Source organism: Rhinatrema bivittatum, chromosome 10 (genome assembly GCF_901001135.1).
Source record: "Rhinatrema bivittatum chromosome 10, aRhiBiv1.1, whole genome shotgun sequence".
Classification (NCBI taxonomy): Eukaryota; Metazoa; Chordata; class Amphibia; order Gymnophiona; family Rhinatrematidae; genus Rhinatrema; species Rhinatrema bivittatum.
In genome coordinates, this window is record NC_042624.1 from 54,324,573 (window position 1) to 54,337,373 (window position 12,801).

The 12,801-nt window shown below is 43.4% G+C and overlaps 1 protein-coding gene across 4 annotated transcripts in view; it reads left to right on the forward strand.

Annotated features, from left to right (window-relative positions):
• The first annotated feature begins 4,712 nt into the window (after positions 1-4,712).
• Positions 4,713-12,801, forward strand: part of GPSM2 (G protein signaling modulator 2) — a 110,338-nt gene continuing 102,249 nt past the window's right edge. For 2 of the 4 annotated variants that reach the window (XM_029618055.1, XM_029618058.1), the window contains exon 1: positions 4,713-5,013. The gene's annotated coding sequence lies outside the window, so the exon portion shown is untranslated. The remainder of the gene's footprint in view (positions 5,014-12,801) is intronic. The other 2 variants (XM_029618054.1, XM_029618056.1) reach the window with 2 other exon arrangements.

Sequence of the window (12,801 nt, forward strand, 5' to 3'; positions counted from 1 at the left end):
ACTGGTGCGGAGTCACAACCCAGGTGTCCTGGACTGATCCTGGTACGTACAGGGAACAGCACTTCCTCGAGGTTCCGGAGACCTCCATGGAGCATCTCAGTGCCCGCTTAGATTCCACAGCTTCCCTAGGCACCCTGATGCCTCCTATGCTAGCTCCCATGGCTGGTGGGCCACTATTCCTTTGCCAGCTCCTCCCTGCTATGCCAGGGAGCCTAGATGGTACAAGGTTTCATCAACCAGTGCTATATGCACTTCGCTATTCAACCAGCATTGTTCAGGATGATTCTGTGCAGCAACGGTAACATGAAATAGACTTAGTTTTTGGGTACTTGCCAGGTTCTTATGGCCTGGATTGGCCACTGTTGGAAACAGGATAGTGGGCTTGATGGACCCTTGGGGGTAGATTTTTAAAGTTATGCACGGGCGTAGATTTTATAACGTGTGCGTTGCCGCGCGCATGTTATAAAATCCAGGGTCGGCGCACGCAGTGGGGTGCACAATTGTGCAACCTGCGCGCGCCGAGCCGAGCAGCCTGCCTCCATTCCCTCCGAGGCCGCTCCGAAATCAAAGCAGCCTCAAAGGGAACATTTTTTCCAGCCCCCCCCCCCACCCTAACCCACCCCCCAGCCCTAAATCCCCCCCTACCTTTGTTCAGAAAGTTATGCCTGCCTGAGGCAGGTGTAACTTGCACGCGCCGGCCAGTTGCTGGCGCGTCATTCCCCAGCCTGGGGGCTGGTTCGGAGGCCTCGGCCACGCCCTTGGAATGCCCCTGGGCAGGCACCACACCCACAGCCCCGCCCCGGAACACCCCCAAAAGCCGCACCGCCGCCCAACATGCCCCCCAGGCAAAGCCCTGGGACTTCAGCGTGTCTCGGAGCTTTGTACGTGCCGGCGGCCTATGCAACATAGGCGCGCTGGCACGCAAGGCTTTTAAAATCTGCCCCTTGGTCTGACCCAGTATGGCATGTTCTTATGTTCCACCATCTCAGAGGCCCGCACCTAAGACCAGCCGGCCCCGGCACCTGAGGGCTCAGCCTAAGGGGAACGTGGGCTGGTACTGGCGAAACTCCAGTTGGACCTCTGCTCCCGCCAGCTCCGCCTGTTGACTGTAAGGGCCTGTGAGGCTCCTCCCCACAGGTAGTGCTAACTTCCCCTCAGCCCAAGGGTCTACATCCACAATACTGAATTTAAAAAATACTGACTTTGACATAATGGGGATTTACCTGGAGGAAGAACTAGGAGGAACAACAGTGGGCCAAATTAAAAGGATTTATTACAAAGGCATCAAATCTTTATGTTAGAAAAGTAAACAAATGTACAAGGAAAAAGAAACCGACTTGGTTTACAAAGGAGGTGGCTGAAAAAATAAAGGCACAAATAGAGCAGTGTTCAACAAGTATAAAGGATCCCAAAAAGAGGAACACAGGGAAGAATACCTGGTGAAACAGAGAGAGAAAGAAAGAAATCCAAAAAGCAAAAGGTTAAGCAGAAGAAAGGAGGATTGCCAAGAGGGGTGATGACATTTTTCAGATATATCAGAGAAAGAAGGAAGACCTGAAGTAGTATAGTGAAACTGAAAGATGACAAGGAGCAAGTTGTAGAGACAGATGAAGAAATGGCAAAAATATTAAACAAGTACTTCAGTTCTGTGTTCACTAAAGAAGACCCTGGAGAAGGACTGTTGCTGGTTGAAAAGACCATTAATGCAAATGGGTAGACACAACTCCTTTTACAGAAGAGTATGTATGGGAAGAGCTAAGAAAACTGAAAGTGGACAAAGCCATGAGGCTGGATGAGGTACATGCCAGGATACTACAGGAGCTCAGAGATGTCCTGGCAGGTCTGCTGAAAGACCTGTTCAATAGATCCCTGGAAAGGGGAGTTGTGCCGCGAGACTGGAGAAAAGGAGATGATGAGGCTTCACCTGGAGTTCTGTGTTCTCAAAAGGAATAGAGACAGGATCGAGGCGGTTCAGAGAAGTGCACCCAAAATTGAGTGGGGTCAGTATCGGAAGACATGAGGAGAGGCTGAAGGATCTAAATATGTATACCCTGGAGGAGAGGAGGTGCAGGGGAGATATGATACAGACCTTCAGATACCTGAAAGCTTTTAATGATGCACAAACTTCAAACCTTTTCTGTTGGAAAGAAATCAGTAGAACTACGGGGTCACAAAATGAAATTCCAGGGGCAATGACTGAGAAACACCAGAAAATATTTCTTCATGGAGAGGGTGGTGGATGCCTGGAATGCCCTTCCGAAGGAGGTGATGAAAACGAAAACAGTGAAAGAATTCAAAGTGGCAAGGGATTAAACACTGTAGATCCCTAAAGGCTAGAGGATGGAAATGAAGAGCAGCGGTTACTGCCCTTAACCAATAAGCCTTGATATTTTTGATGCAACTGCAACATTGCTCTCTGCTTCAATGGCAGTGAGAAAAGGGGAGTTGGATTCAGATAACAACCAATGAGGGCACTGACTTTTACAGTCTGGGGAACTGATAAATATGGGGGTAAACTGCACGGAGCAGCAAGTACTACCTTTAACAGAAGGCAAGGAATTATTACCCTTAAATAATAAGCCTTGATGCTTTTCACGCAACTGCGACATCACTCTCTGCTTTGAAGGCGGTGGGGGATGGGGTGGGCAGAAGAGGAATTGGATTCAAACAGCAACTGAGAGCCCGACCTTTATGGACTGGGAATCTATTAAGCATGAGGGAAACCTGCACAGCGCGGCAGATGCTACCATGGGCTTGCTGGGCAGACTGGATGGACCATTTGGTCCTTTTCTGCCGTCATTTCTATGTATTCAGACGACCACTCCATAAGCAAAACACATCAGCACTGTCTGAATTTTCAAGAAGGCTCCTCGAATAACTGTACAGAGCGGCAGTTGCTACCCTTACGAGAAACATGGGGGTAACCTGCGCAGAGCAGCAGCTACTATCATAAGAAGTTTGCTGGGCAGAATGGGTGGACCTTTTGGTCCTTTTCTGCCATCATTACTATGTTACTATATTTATATGTATTTCTAGAATCCCAGATGGCATCAATCAATTAACAATAACATTTCTTTTGGAGCAGGTTACTACTATTAGGAGATTTTTTTTTATGTCTTTTGTGTTTCCTGTACAGAGATTCCAGAAGAAAATGGGAATAAGCTTCAGAACAAAGGACATTACTACCCTGATGCCATTGCAAAGAGAAACAATGAGTGATCTTATCTGTAATAATAAATGTTCAGGTGAATTATAGCTTGAATTCTATATTTTTTTAAATTACTTTATAACTGTAGGAATTAAGGGCTGATGCCAATGATCAGAGTTATTTTATTAACATTGTGGATAACTTATGCAAAAGCTACGTACATGCAGTTTTCAAAGTGAATTTATGAGCATAAGTTCACTTTGAAAAGTATGCAAAAATGCACGCTGAAACTCATCTGCACAAAGTTATGACTGCTCTTTGGAGGGGGTAACTTATGCACGTGAATCCAAACTCCACCCGCCCCTGGAATGCTTCTTTTTTTTGTGCGTAAACATAGGTGCAAAATCAGGTTTTACACATACATGCACAAACTCTGGGTAATTTTATGACAAGCCATTTACTTGCATAAATCATTGTTAATGGTTTTGAAAATTTACCCCATAAATATAACTAATTGATAAGGATTAATATTTAGACTTAGTAAATAACATGTATTCAAATATGAAGCCCATACTTGTTATTAATTCCCTTAAAACAATCAGTTTGTTGCCAAAACACAGCTGTTAGGATTTCTCTAACCAGGAAAGTTGTTAGCATTTTCCTTCTTTCTTTCAGCCTATGATTAAACATTCAGGCGTGCGATATCAACATTGATGTCTGTTTTATGAGATCCCTCACCATCTGCATGTTGTTTTTTCTAAACATTAAATACCCATGGACAGCACAGGATTAACTGAGTTTTCCCATGTTTTGCATGTTTACTTGTAGCTTTTTTTGTTGACGATAGCTTCCTGATAAGTCTATTGTCTTAACCAGCATCCAGCCAGGAAGTCAGTTTCAAGAACTCGTGGGGGCTGGGGGAAAGAAGAGGTAATCTTCCCTCTTAAAATGCAGTTTTAGCCTGATACAGATTTGCACCAGGTTTTCTTTTCAATAGCGCTGAATAGGAATAAGTGCGTATTAGCAGGATAAGCTGAAAAAGTAACCTTTCAACATTCCTTCCACTAATGACACTAGTAAAGGTTACGTGCTGTATGTTCATCGGTGACTTGTATTCTTAACCATATTTCATAGCCACTAAGAATGTGCAATAGCCGCTTCGTGAGTTAGCGCCAGTTAGGGACTCCCATCAGCCCGTATAATTAAACGGATAGGACTCTTCAAAGAATAACAGCGATGTTAAACTTTCTGATTGCAGAATAAACCAGCGCTAAACTACTGCACGTCTGCGTCCCAGATCCTCTAAATCACCTCCCCCTACCACTGAATACAAAGCCCTTTCATCCTCCCCCTCCGTTCCCACGGCCGCCTGCTGACCACAGAACGAAGAAAAAAGCAGGGGCTTCCTTGCCTCCTCTTGAGAACCTCATCGGAGCCCAGCGCCTCGCTAGACAACGCTCACAAACCAGCCAATCAACTGCCTCTTCGAAGCCGTAGCGTTCCCTCCCACCTTTCTCATTGGTCAATCTAAAAGACGCGGATTTTTAGGTCTTTGTTGGGGTAGGGTTGCGCGCAGGCGCAGAGACGGCTGCGGTTTGGGAATGTGGGGCTTTAGGTCGCCGAGCGGGGTGGATTTGTAACGTGCGGGTAGCGCGAGCTTCGAGGGGAGGAAGACGTCACCTGGGAGCAGAGTGGAGGTGGAGCGCGCGCTGAGTGAGGGGGAGACGGCGTGGCCCGGGCTCCTGGAAAGAGGGTGAGTCCCCGTGTCTGAGGACAGCTCCGTCCGCTCGCAGCGGCGCTCCAAAAGCTAGGGGGCTCTTTGGAAGCGAGCCCTTTCCCCTTGTTTGCAGCGGGGGTGCCGGGAGGTATGTGCAGCCCTGAAACGCCTTTCCAAGCCCCTGACAAGTCTCTCCATTGGAGGGGAACGGGGGTGAATCAACGATCCCAGCACGGGGCGCAGTGACACTCCGAAATGGCTCCGAAGTCAGTGTTTCAGTTTTGAACTAGTGTAGAAGATAATGCTGGGCGAGAGAGCCATCGCCTTTATTTGTTTTATTCTGATATGCAGTTGTCATAATGTACAGTATTTTGAATGGGGGGGGGGGAGGGTTTGTCTTTTCATTTGAACATTGACATTTCAGGATAGGAAACATCTTTATTCCATACAAAACTTACTAGAGTACAAAAATTCAGCAGGTAGGGTTAATGGTTTCTTTCCAAGCCTTCGGCCCCTGAATTCTGCAAATCTTCAGTCTGAGAAGGACTTCTGGTGTACGTTTTATCCAGCGGTCTTTAGGTCTTCATATCCAGTCCCACTGGGCTTGTAAAGATTGACGTGAACAGTTATCAGGTCCCTCTTAGACCAAATAGATTGATAGTGGGACTTTGTGACAAGCAGTGCCAGAAAAAAATCCTGGTATTGACTATTCAAGGTAACTTACTGGTGTCCTGGATGCCTTCTGCTCTCTTAATTAATGAAAAACTTGTCTGGGTATCCAGGTAGGCTGGAAGCCAGGCTGCCCAAAAAGTGCTTAGATTTTCTCTTGGGTCCCATACTGGCATTCCAGTCATCATCCACTTTTATAATAAGAGCTCCACTTTTTCTTTTTTATTTTTTTTAGCAAGACGTGAAAAGACCTACATGTGTGAGAGATGAATTGAGATTTTTGTTGTTTTCAGATTACTACATTAGTTTTTATTCCTCCTGCTCTTGTAAAGTGACAAGTAGTTGTTTGTAAAGGTCAGCAGCAAATGCAGTTTTAAACATAGCATGTTGAAGAGTCAGGGTAGGTTGTGTGACATTGGCTGTTTACAGAGTAATTCATCATGTTTAGTATAAGTGTTTGAGGCAATATTTGGAGACCAGTTGTCATGGTAATCCTGCCATTCCTGCAGTTCTACATTTGGGGATGAGTGTGGTTAGGTAAGTTCTCTCTTATTAGTTGTGATAGTGAAGAAGGCTCTTAATTTTTTTTTTCAAATTATTTGATCTAATATGCTGTACCCAGCAATGTGTTAGAAAATCTGTCCTATTTTTGTAAGTCTTGAAAACCAGACTTCCATATCAGGAGATGAAGTGGTTTATATTTGGCACAATGCAAATATTAAGAAGGACATTAGCAGAGAGTTTGAGAGACGGAGATCATACTCGGTGTATCTTGGCTTACCATTGAGGTTCTCTCCTGTTGAGGTAAGCACAAAAATTACCCATTTTGGAGAAATTACCCTGAGATTTGTGGTGCAAGATCAGAATGCTGAAAACTGGCATGGCCGAGTGCTGGTATTTATGATGATAGAATTTAAAGCAAATGTAATTAAACATGTTTGATAGTTTTTCATTAAAGAAAAGGTCTCCCAACAATACCTAATAGGCTCATCAGTTGTGGCCAGCATTCAAGGTTCTGCATACATAGAAGGCAGCCTATATAGCCTTTTGGACCCATTGATAAGTTAGAATAGGAAAAAGGCAAATAGAAAGGAAAGAACTGTGAATTTTTTCATAGAGAGACTGGAAGCAGAAGAGAGGGTCAAGATGCAGAGGTTAGAAGAATAATAAAAGCAGAGGCTTGGGAGTAATGAAGAGGCGTGGGTTGGCGGGCACATTAGCAAAGCAGCTCTGTGAAAGCATATAAATGAGCCATGAGTGAGAGAGAGGTGACCTGTTAGGATGGAGGAGAAAAGGACAATGTGACATTGCCAGAAAAGAAATGCGGAGAGAGTAGGAGGCAAAGCATCAAAAGCCTGCCTGAGGCTCCAGGTGATCTTAAGATTTTATTTACTATGTTCCACTTGTAATCCATTCGTGGACTTTTGGCCAAGATCAAACATAGCATCAAACATTGGCTTTTAAGCTACCGGTTGAGGACCTTACCCTCTCAGCCTTTTTTGGATGATATTGAATGCTGTTGAGTATGGGGGGAGAGGTTTAATAATCCTGCAGAAATACAGGTGGCTACGAGAAAACACTACCAACCCTCAGAGAAAATATCCAAATGAAGAGGAAAGTAGAATAAAGTGAGTAATGCCATCGAAAGTAACCTTAAGCAACCTTGATTTGCCAACTGTCATTACATCAGCATGTTCCCAGTATGGTCAGGTGGCAGGATATTAACCCTTTGCCTTGCATATTTCTTTTTCCTTCCACCTGAGTTATGAGTTCACTGTGACTGTATTGGAATCGCCTGGATGTTAGCTGTTCTCAGCATGTTGGGAGATCTACAGTTTCATGAGTGGTGCAGGCTTAAAGAATTGGGATTGAAATTCCTTGTTAAACCTCCTGTTGAAACAATTTTCAAAAAGTGTAATGCAGGGTTGACTTCTCATTAATGTGGAACTGGCAAGCACTGTCATTGAAACAGATCGGGATATAACCTGGCTATTTTAATTTTAGCCATTTCTGGACTATATTGTATTTAAGAGATGGGATAATTTTTATATCTGTTTATGCAGCTGTGAAATTTTAAGACTTTTAGATGCAGTTCCTTTACTCTGCCTTTTAAATTGCTGGGATAGTCTCAGGATTAGCAGCCAGCTGGACATTTCAGACCAAGAATAGTGTCTGCCATTCTTGTCTGAGCTCCCTGCATATGTTCTGAACATTTGCACAAACACTTGAGGACAAGAGGCTCTGGCTACTAAATGGCTCCCTGTCTTGCATTCACTGAGTGGGTTTTTTTTTGTTTGTTTTCTTTTTTGTGAAAGAATTAATCTAGAACAGTAACTTTTTTTTTTTTAATCCAGTATTGCAAACTCAGAGGAGCTCACTTTACTATAATGTACTAAACTGCATTTAGTGCAAAAAAATATTTATGTACGCCTCTAAAGGTGTAGTGAAAGTTTTGCTTTGATGTGGATATGTGTGTTAATGCAGTCTATGCTACATTAAATGAGCTGCTTTATATAATTTTATTTATAGACATTTGACATTTTTGCTTTTTTCCAGGAATGGTCTCAAAGCAGGTTACAATCAGTTTTCACAGATATGTTAGCCATGGTATTTATAAAAGCATAATGTCCAGAGATAGTGGAACTTGTACTGTATTCAGACCCTTTCACTTTTTCCACATTTTGTTACATTACAACCTTATTCTAAAATGGATAATATACATTTTTCCCTCAGTCTACACACAATACCCCATAATGACAAAGCAAAATCAGGTTTGTAGAAAGTTGTGCAAATAATAAAAAAAAAAAAATCACATTTACATAAGTATTCAGACCCTTTGCTATGACACTCAAGTTGAGCTCAGGTGCATCCTGTTTCCACTGATTATTCTTGAGATCTTTCTCGAACTTGCTCTAGAATTCGTTGTCAGAGGATGTAATGAAAGCTACTAGTGTAGCTGTGTGTAAAAATGGTTTGGATAAGTTCCTGGAGGAAAAGCCATAAACCATTATTAAGGTAGAGTTTAGGAATCCACAGCTTGTTCTTGGGATAAGCAGCTTGGAATCTATCCGCCCCTTGGGATCCTGCCAGGTACTTGTAACCTGGATTGGCCACTGTTGGAAACAGGATACTGGGCTTGATGGACTCTTGGTCTGACTTGATATGGCAAGTCTTCTATAAGGTCCCACAGTTGACAGTGTATGTCAGAGCAAAATCAAAGCCATGAAATTGAAGGAATTATCTGTAGACCTCCAGGACAGGATTGTGTCGAGGCATAGATCTGGGGAAGGATACAAAAAAATTGCAGCAGCATTGAAAGTCCTGAAGAAGACAGTGACCTCCATCGTTCTTAAATGGAAGAAGTTTGGAACCACCAGGACTCTTCCTGCAGCTGGCTGCATGCCCAAACTGAGCAATTGGGGGAGAAGGGCCGTGGTCAGGGAGGTGACCAAGAACCTGATAGTCACTCTGACAGAGCTCCAGAGTTCTGCTATGGAGTTGGGAGAACCTTCCAGATGGACAACCATCTCTGCAGCACTCCACCAATCAGGCCTTTATGGTAGAGTGGCCAGATGGAAGCCACTCCTCAGTAAAAGGCACATGCCAGCCCGCATGGAGTTTGCCAAAAGGCACTTAAAGGACTCAGAGCATGAGAAACCAGATTCTCTGGTCTGATGAAACTAAGATTGAACCCTTTGGCCTGAATGCCAAGCATCATGTTTGGAGGAAACAAGGCACCGCTCATCACCTAACAAATACCATCCCTACGGTGAAGCATGGTGGTGGCGGCATCATGCTGTGGGGATAGTTCCTGCATCTGAAAAACGAGAGACTCTTCAGGCTTGAGGGAAAGATGAATGGAGCAAAGTACAGAGAGATCCTTGATGAAAACCTGCTCTGGCCCTCAGAGTGGGGTGATTTACCTTCCAACAGTACAGTAACCACACAACCAAGAAAGTGTAGGAGTAGCTTAGGGATACTTGAGTGGCCCAGCCAGAGTCTGGACTTGGACCCGATCGAACATCTCTGGAGAGACCTGAAATAGCTGTGCATCTTCACTCCACTCCCCAACCAACCTGACAGAGATTGAGAGGATCTGCAGAGAAGAATGGGAGAAAAGTCCCCAAGATGGTGCCGTCATACCCAAGAAGATTTGAGGCTTTAATCGCTGCAGAAGGGGCCTCAACAAAGTACTGAGTAAAGGGTCTGAATACTTAGGTAAAGGTGATATCTCAGTTTGTTTTTTTTAATTAATTTGCACAAATTTCTACAAACCTGATTTTGCTTTGTCATTATAGGATATTGTGTGTAGATTGTTGGAGAGAAAAATTCATATTATCCATTTTAGAATAAGGCTGTAATATAACAAAATGTGGAAAAAGTGAAGGGGTCTGCACTGTAGTTTGTCCCTAACAAACAGGCTGGGGGAAGGCCTGGTTGGACAGCCATGCCTTTGCTTTTTATATTAACTTTTGCATATTAGGCTGAAGAAAAAGAGCTGCTTTCTCCTTCCGGCTCAGTGGGGGAGGGAGTGCTGGGATTCTAGCACTAGAAGCCTTGGTTCACAACTACCTGGGAATCAAACCAGGCGCTCTCCGCATGGCACTGCACAGCACGGCCACTAAGCTGCTGGGCTGGCGCTAGAAGGTCATTTCAATCTTTACTGTACTACAGTGCGTTAAGTCTGAAATCTCCATACTAAACATTAAATGCAGCGCCATTAATGCAGGATAAGTGGTAACATAAGCATGTTTAGTAAACAGAACCCATAGTTTGATAATTTAAGTGTTTTTGTAATCTGTGTGGTTAACAGGAGTGAGAAATATTTTTGACTTTTGCATAAAGCATGTTGTGTGTATTTCGCATGTCCACATGCTTTGCATCACTGCGTTCTGTTTTATGGGAACATACCACCCATGGTGAATGCTGATGCTATTTCTTTTCCATTTTAGTATTGCTTTTCGTGATTATCCTGTACATTTGTCATGGGAACAAACTACCGTATAACTTGAGCAGTTAACTCTTAACAAGTTTTTATTTGTTTCCCTCCCAAAGCTGTATGCGTGTGCACCTAGATGTTCAGTTCCTGTTTCTGCTTGATACTGTTCTGGTATTCTGAATCCTGTCTTACCGCCTTTACTGAATTCCTTGCATGCACTGTATCCCATGTATGGGTAGTATTTGAATTTTACTCCCTTTCATAGATTCTAAAAGCAGTAGTACAACTGAAGATATAACTTTTTTCTTTTGTTTTATGGAGATAAACTTTCTGCTTTCAAAATACTTCTAGAATCGTTGCTGTAGTACAACCATGACTTAACAGCTTGATGATAGGAGCTGCTCATACTATAAAACAGGGGTGGCCAGTTACGGTCCTTGGGAGCCACAAACAGGCCTGGTTTTCAGGATATCCACCATGAATATGCATGAGAGAAATTTGCATGCTCTGCCTCCACTGGGTGCAACTCTGTCAAGCTTTTTCATTGTGGATTTCCTTAAAACCTGGCCTGCCTGTTTCTGGCACTCAAGGACCAGAGTTGACCACCCCTGCTAAGAGTGACATAATTTCATATATTACTTGCTGTAATCTGACTTTGGATGAAGACTCAAATATTGCATCTTGATTGGCAGTCCCTGCCTATGTAATTTGAGCGCTAGGCTTGCTCTTGTTTTCATACCCAGTTCATGAAACTGAAGTCGGTCAATGCTGCGGACAAAGGAGGCTGGAAAACCTTGAATCCAATTTCCACGTCACAGATTTCTTTTTCCTTCAAAGCAGGACAACACGCGAATCCTCAAATTAGAATATACAATTTGGTTACCAAAGCTTTTTCAAAACTAAGTTGGTTTGGTACAATAATGAAAGCTTTTCTTGCCTATAGCTAGCTGTTGGCTCGTTTACGCAGGAGAGTAACATTTTTATTATAAAATGGCTCAGAACCAGTTTTTTGCTTGTGAGTCACATGGGTGTGTTCACTCTAATCATTCTTACATTACCCTCATTCTAAACTGCCCAGAAATTGAAAAATGTGCATACTAATGTGTGTGTGTGTATATATAACTATAAAATTAATGCAAGAAATACTGTGACTCCAATCAGGATACGAGATTGCTAACTTTAAAATAGCAATTAATCACTTGGACCAGATACATTAAGGCAGTGGTTTTCAGCTCTGTCCTCAAGTACCCTCTAGCCCAGAAGTGGCCAACTCGTCTTCAAGAGCCATAAACAGGCCTGGCTTTCAGGAAATCCACAATGAATATGCATGAGATTGATTTGCATGTACTTCCTCTGTTATATGCAAATCTATCTCATGCATATTTATTGTGGATTCTGGAAATCAGACCTGCGTGTGGCTCTTGAGGACTGGAGTTGGCTATCCTTGCTCTATGCAGTCGGGTTTTTGGGATATCCAGAATAAATATGCATGAAACAATTTTGCATATAATACCTCCATTGTATGTGTTTTCTCTTGCTACTCGAGAGCACAGTTGAAAACCTCTACTCTCTGAGCTTTCTCCCATTTTGTGTATATTGGGGATAGCAAAAGTTGCTTCCCTGTAGCAGGTGTTCTCTGAGGATGGCAGTATGTAAATGCTTGTGGGTGGGTGCCGCTAGCTGAAGGAACCTGGCTAGTAAACATTTCTTGAAAGGTTGAAGAAGCTTTTGGCATATTCAGAGTATGTGAATGCAGTCCTGTATCAGATGTCTTGTGGGTCCCCTTCAGTTTTGAAATAGCTAAACATACGTATGGGGAGGTGAGCTGGTTCTATGAAGACTTGCAGCCTGCTGTCATCAGAAAACACCTATTACAGGCAAGTAATGCTTGCTTTTTCCGAGAATAAGCATGATGTATAGCTCTCCCGAAAAAGGTTGGGGGGAAGCAGTCAGAAAACAGTACCGATGCACAAAGCAGTTTTGGTGGCAATGAGCCAATCTGAGGACAATCTGAACTTCCGTGCGACAGCAGTGAACAATGACAGAGCACAGAAATGTCAGCCTCGGGGGATGCTGTTCATGAAACCTGCCCCAGGCACATATCTATATATAGATATTTTTTACCTCAACCAAAAGGCAAATATTCTCCATTCAAAGCCTGTATAATTTCCCTGTGGAATCCTTGCATGAGGCCAGAAGAATTTGAGAGACATTGTCAGCCAGGTTAAGGGAATTCACTGCTGTGTTTTCTCAATATCTAAGCTGTGAGGTCTAGGGAACTGATGTTAGGATGGCAGTGTTCCCTGGTTTTGAGTGATGAGACTTATG